Raw genomic sequence first — 7,129 nt, forward strand, 5'->3', positions numbered from 1 at the left:
TTCATTCCAACACTTCTTGTAAACATTTTGGGGGGATTATTCGTGCTGTTTGACTTTATACATCATTGTTAGGAGCTAATAATATAAGCTTTTTGCTGCACACGTTTGCTATAACATCTGCTAAACTGTGTAGGCGACCAATAAACTTTTTATTTATTTCCACAACATATAGTGTAGAAGAGTGAGGCTCAACTTCTTTGCTGTTTTCGTGCCCTGGCTACCACGCTGTGGACAGCATGTAGTGAACCTTTGTACATGCGAAGATAATATGTGTGAATGTAAGAGAGCGAAGTCTTGCATCAAAATATATGCGTTGCTTTCTTGTGGCAACGTCATTTCAAGACTCCATTTGCAAAGTTGGACGATTGTTTATGAAAGATTGTTTTTATTACCCATTTCATAACACCTCCACGAAGACAATTTGTACAAGATACATCACATACTAAAGTGCACACATACTGTACAACGAAATTACTTTAAATAAAATCACATTTGTAAAAAATAAAATGAACTGGGGACATGTTTTAAAAACAACAATTTGTCACAATGCATGTGTGTTTCAGTTATGGTTGGGGGGGGGGGGGGGGTGAGCTTGTTGCAGCTTGCTGGAGCACGAAGCTTTGCACCTTTAGATAAAAGTTAATAAAAAGGTGTTTTAAAGGTAAAAGGGAGCACTGAATAAAAACAACAAATTATACGATTTTAATAAATACAGTCTTTTTAGGGGCTTGTGTAGAAGGCATTAGCCCATGCCTTTGGGTTGTCTTTGTTGAACTCTTCCGCTGTGGTCAAGTCCTCACACTTGATGTGGGCGAGTTCTCCGTGCTCACCCACCAGGTGACATCCGGCGTCTCTTGCAGACCATGGAGTACACGCCCGAATCGTTAGAGTCCACAGATTTCAGCGAGTGGAGTCTCGATCCAGTGGAGGCTGCGGTGCTCTCCTCGGGCAGCTTGTCTTTGCTAGCAGCCAGTGGGTGTCTGTGAAGCTGGGGGGCTGCGAGGGGACCAGGCAGGCCTGTGGTCATCTTCTCTGGTAAGTGCTTCTGTTGCCCAGCTGGCCGCCATTGAGGCGAAAGCCGAGTCGGGGGTGTAGCTGAGGGCGTGGAGGTCTGGAGGGGCAGGGGTGATGCCGTACACAGCAGACTGTCTGGCTGAGTAGCCTGTCGTAGGACAGGTCCAGCTTGTTGAGCCGACTTCTGGACCGGGGTGACGAACCAGCGCGAGCCAGGCCCCGACGTCTTCGCCTGGGGAGAGGAGACTGTTGGTCTGGGCACAGCCCGCTCCCGGTTAGAAGCGGTTCTGGGGCAGGTTGTTGACAAACTGGTCCTGGAAGAAGGGCTGCATGGCATAGCGGGCACCCGCACAATCTGGTGAGAGCGAGGAGGCTGTCGGGGAGGGAGTCAGCCTGTCACCCTCTGGGCTGATACATCCTGTGGAGAGAGAGAGACAAAGGTCCAAGGATGAGTAATTTGCAAGAGAAAAACAAGTTCACACTTGACAGACTAAAAGTAGCAGAGCAGAAAAAAATGGCGACCAAAACCGCATGCAAAATAGGTGCAAGGCATTGTCACTTACGAGTCATAGTTGTCTCTGAAGCCTTTAGCAAAGGGGTTGTGGTCGATTTTAAGCTGTGTGATCTGGAAAGGAGAGAAGATGCATGGTCAAGCCATGGTCGGCAGTGTTGACAAAAACACATTTTATAGACACAGTCAATATAGAAGCATAAGACAAATCTTAAGCAGATAAGATGTTTCTTATGTAGATAAGATGATAGTAGCGGGTATCTTACGTCTGTATTCTGGTAGGCAGTGACTGCGATGAACTGGTTCTCTGGGAAGGTAAAAGTCTGTGTCTTAGCTTCACTGCCTACGTCCTCCACTCCCTCTTCTGTGACCTCCACGATGTGGAGCCGAGGCTGGTATTTATGAAGAGACTGCAAGACAATCATCTGCAAAGAAAAAAAAGTGTGAATTCCAAAGTTAACGCTTGGGGTTCTCGTGGAATGCTCTCAAAACAGTTACTGTGGTTGGTTATTTGTCACATCACCAATGACATTTTGGAGACTTGCCAATAGCACTCTCGGAATAAAATAAAAGGATGGTTTTGGACTCATTTGTGATCTCTTATGCCTACTAGAACACCAAAGACAGCTTTTTAAAAGTAGCCCGAGACATTTGAGTTGCAATAAAGAAAATACTAAATGATGGTGTAGGCCTCACCTGTGTGTTGTTATTGTTCGCCCCCTTGTTGTTGGTCAGCTTCAGTTTGCCGAAGGAGATCTCTTGCCTCATCCAATGAGCTCCAGTGTTCGGGGATTCAGGATGAACATACATCTTGTTACCTGTGATTGAATAAATGACGCGGGACATAAAACATACAAGTATTAAGTACAATGCYGCACAAATGCAAAACACACATTGAAAGAATAGCACAGATATTTTCCATTTCTTGAACTTGAACTTCTCTTACATTAAAAAAAAAACAAAAAAAACTGCAATTTGTCAATTTACCGAGTAACTTGCAGTCAAACTATTATTGAATCATGTGCTCAGGATTTCAACGTTAAAAGCAATCCGATGTGAAACTGTGGAGCTATTAGGCTAACATTTAAAAATGATTTAATTGCAAAAAACATACAAATGGAAGATTGAAGTTTACAATTCAAATATTATTAAAACATTGGCAGGCCATTTTATATTATATGAAAATAAATTGTAAAAAATGACACATTACTGATAATGAATTATAATTGAATCTGTTTTCCGTCTTGATATGAACGCCATCAGCTAACAATGTTTGAATGGTTGTCTTTTTCTTTTAAAATGGGGTTAATAAACCAACAAAAACAAAGAGCACAGCATAAACAGCCAGTTAATTGGGTGTAAATTGCAGGGAAATATCTAACGAAACGTGCCCGATCTAAATTTCATTTAATCCCCGTTAGTTTAAATGTGCTGCTTCTGTAGACTATATGGCTAGAGGCCTTATTTAGTTTCGAAATATGCCTCTAAATAAGTACATTAAAGGTGCATGTAATATTAGTCTCACCTTGCATGTTGTTGTCTGCTTTTCCACAAGTAACCCACTTTCCTCCTTGAAATCGCCAGTGATTTGGATCGGCCAACACGACCTCAACAAACACGTTATAATGCGCCGTCAAGTTCAGTCCAGTGATGTTGAAACTGAGAAAMGGAAACATCCGCCTGAAAGAAAAMAACAAATTCGATGGCACAATTATTGCAAATAACATTTGAAGGGTGCACTCAAAACGAAAATTACAAGAGGGAGTCGTTGCATTTCAGAAGATTCGTAAGGTTAGGTCATGGCATGCACTAATTAATACTTGACACTTTATTTTCCTCACATAAAAATGTAATAAAATGGCTTTAAAACTTTGTATAACCTAAATTATTATTTCGAAATAAACAAGTAAATAACATTCAAATGTGACACAACGAAATATAAACAATTATTGCAACATCAGAGAAGGTCGGATATTTTTTAGGCTAACCATAATCAAACATTCATTTTAAAGTATAGTGTCCCACCAAGTACAGAACATGGTGGTAATAAGCCACTGATACCTCACAGTAAAAATGGTCCCCCCCAAAAAACACCCTAATCTGTGAGGTGCAACGCTAGTTGAGAGCTCTGTGAACACGACTATGCCTAACATTTTTAGAAGCATTAGACCAGAACCTTGATGCCTTTTAACGTCTAAGTTTGAACATTAGTCATGAAGTTTAAGCTATTTTCTTTTCAATGCCTCTGCCCACCTGCCCTGTTTCGTGATGATCATCTCGGTCTGGAATCGGTGAAACTTGAGCCACAGGGGCCGGTTGCAGAGATAAACTTGAGCTCTCGCTCCCGGTGTGGACCCTGGCAGAGCCATGGAACCAATACATGAGCCCGTTCCCGGATAGGAGGGGTACAGGCATCCTGGACCCTGGCCGAACTGGTAGCTGCTGCCAAACTGACTCCGGCTAGTGCACACGGAGGAAGAAAACCCCGTCGGAGGCAAGACCGATCCGTAATGAAGGGAGGAATACCTGGATCCATTTGACCCGCTGTACACTGTCCCCGTTTGTCCTGCGTATGGAAAGAGGGAACACGGGTTTGCCATATCGGAGCTCGTCTGAGAGGACGGGATGAAATATCTGTCAGAGCCAAGTTCATCTATGTTGTACCGCCGGCCAGTGGACAGGTCATCCTCACCGACCATCGGTGAGCCTTTTCTTCCGTCTGGGGTAGCTTTAGTCCCAGTGAAGGCGTCGCCCTCTCCCTCACCCATCATGGCGTTCCCCACTCCGCTCAAATATTTATTAGGACCGTTCCTTGGTTCGGATTCTGTCCGGTCAACTTGAAATTCGATCTGCGATGGCCCCGGGCTATTATTTGCACTATCTGATGATGTGAGGTTGTAAAAAGTCTTGGGTAAGTTGATGGTTGATGCGCTGGGAAGAATATTCTCTAGCTGCATTATTTTTTGAAATAGCAAACACTACAGAATTAAAGGATCCAAAAAATWGGCTACAATCGCAACCACCAAGACGCGACACCACTGCGCCCTGGTAGGAGTCCTCTGTGGCCGTTCCTGTTCTCCTCTGCTAACCGACGTTGACCTTCTCAGTTGCACCTACGGATTTACGCACGCTATACGATTATGATCTTCTCAAGAATTGTTCAAGGGCTCTTATATGATCGCCTTCTTTAAACACCCAACTCATGGCAAGCGTCAGGGGAGGAGCTTTTGGGGGATCCATGTCATAAGCTATAACCCTTTCCATGCCCATTGGTTCAACTCACTGATTTAATGAAATTAGTCATAGGCTATCATATTTGACATAACCATTTAAAATCCATTGCACATTTGCACGGACTTTGGGTAGCCTATTCCGTATATTCTGACAACGACTTGGGCTATTCTACAGGCCTGTGATGACATTGAATTCGCTAAATTGTTAGGCTATTCATGCGCAATGTTTGCAGATATTCTGGATYAAAGCAATTAGCCTATATGCAACGYTGTTTTATGAACATTTTACAGTTTGTTGAAAGTTTGCCCGAAGGACTGGAAATCAACAGTTTCTTTCCAAAATATATTCAAGTAATTGTGAGATATCCACACAGAGTGGGTGAAAACACGGTTTGGTGATGAAATGTCACTTCCTTATGTTATAAAATGCATTTTTACCGATAATCATTCAGTGGGGTCTTTCTCTAACATATCGTTAGCATTATATCCAACAATTCGGATTTCGTAACCTAATGCATCTGTTAGTAAGCCCTAAGCTCTGTTGATACAGCAGTGGTTTCTGTAACAACTTTTGAGGGTTTTACATTTTGTGTTTGCTTCTTCAAAGTTATTTACGCGGGTCGCAAAAAGCAAAATTAGCATGACAAGGTCTGAATTAAATGTAAAAGGCTTTGAAAAGGAAAAGCTTATATATGCTCAGTGCTTCGTTGACATTTCACAGAGATACGCTTGTTTTTGTGAGAAATCTTAGAAAAATAACAGGAATTTGGAATGAATATGAAAAACGTATACTAAAATATGAAAATACTTCATGTCATGTCTCAAAATCGATATCCATCTTGCCTCTATATTGTTTAATGTCTTGCGGATTCGAGAATAAAGATGATGAGTTCAACAGGAAAGTGAGCCTGTCAGTTAACCAGTAGCCTTCATTCTTGCACAGCTGAAGTGATGCAATTTTCCTGACTTTTTACCATATTTTTTTCTGTCTCTATTGATTTTGTCACCCTGTGGCCATCCTACAAGGGTAACAATTCCTATAACTTTTGATCGGATTATGCTAGAGACATCATGTTTTGACCATTTGTTTTCTTAGAGAACTATTTACACAATTAACACATTTTACGTATTGGTCACCCTATAAATCACGATTTTTTTTGGGGGGGGGGTTGAAACTCACTTATATTGAATACTTTTTTGGAGTATTTTGTTACTTTACACATTCCTCGGGCCTACATTGTATGTAAAAAATGAACATACCCTTTGCCAAGTTACAACAACAAACCTCATGCATTTAAAGCTCCAACATGTAACTTTTTGGACAACCCAACCAAATTCATATAGAAATGTAAGTTATAGGTCTGTCATACTGATTGAAAGCAAGTCTAAGAAGCGGTAGCTCTGTTCTATGTGGGCTATTTCTATGTTTCCCGTTCTTAACTTTCGTTTTTGCTTCTTTTACTTTCGGTTTTGTACACCAGCCAGAAAATAGCTTACAATATTTGTTGTTATGGAAAATATATTTCAAAGCGGTTTAGATTGTGCAATGCTTCTCTACAATATACTTGCTTGTTGTGTTACATACACTGAAATTAGGTGCACTATTAGAATTATTAGAATTTAGCAACCTTTAATTAGACAATTCTTGTCAGAGTCATATCAGTCCGCACGTGCTCTAAGCGTCCATACATATCAACTCCTTATTGTTCGTTTCCTTTGTTGAGAACTCTTCACATGTCAAATTGAATTGCCTGCTATTGAAAAATCCCTCTCTTCGAATTCTACGAAAGTGTGCATGTTAAAATCAAATGGAATCAAATTATAAGAAATMTAAATGTTACATAATAATAAAGAACTTTCCTTTATTTAGATCCTTATGCACGCCACATCTTCCAGTCCTGATATGTTCTCCCTGAAGTGACATATTTGTATCAAGCAGCAAATATGTCAAGTGGCTCTGAGCCTGTTTACAGGAAACGGTGAAAAAAGTGAAAGGTCTGTGAGGTCTGTGCTATTCACAATGAAAATAAATCATCCCTTTTTGAGATGAATTTGTTATTCGTCTCACAAAAAACGACTCATAAAACATATATCATAAATGACCATCAATTGAGAGCAATTTAATAAGCGTTCATTAAAAGGGAAAATATCCTAAACAATCATGGCTATCAACCAAGCAAATAATATAAATGCTAGGCCTAGTTTTGGGAATGGTTTAATTGAATGGAAAGGCTAAATGATTACCCTAGATGTGATCAAATAGCCTAAACCTATATTTAAAGAAACTGATTTTTCTAGATTTGTTGTATCTGATTTTCATTTGGATTTAATCCTAACTCTTAGATTAAAAAATAATAACAATGTTTTCAGT

At 40.6% G+C, this 7,129-nt stretch overlaps 1 pseudogene; it reads right to left on the minus strand.

Annotated features, from left to right (window-relative positions):
- Positions 1-584: 584 nt before the first annotated feature.
- Positions 585-6,696, minus strand: LOC111955564 (eomesodermin-like; annotated as a pseudogene).
- Positions 6,697-7,129: the final 433 nt, after the last annotated feature.

Source organism: Salvelinus sp. IW2-2015, linkage group LG31 (assembly GCF_002910315.2).
Source record: "Salvelinus sp. IW2-2015 linkage group LG31, ASM291031v2, whole genome shotgun sequence".
NCBI lineage: Eukaryota > Metazoa > Chordata > Actinopteri > Salmoniformes > Salmonidae > Salvelinus > Salvelinus sp. IW2-2015.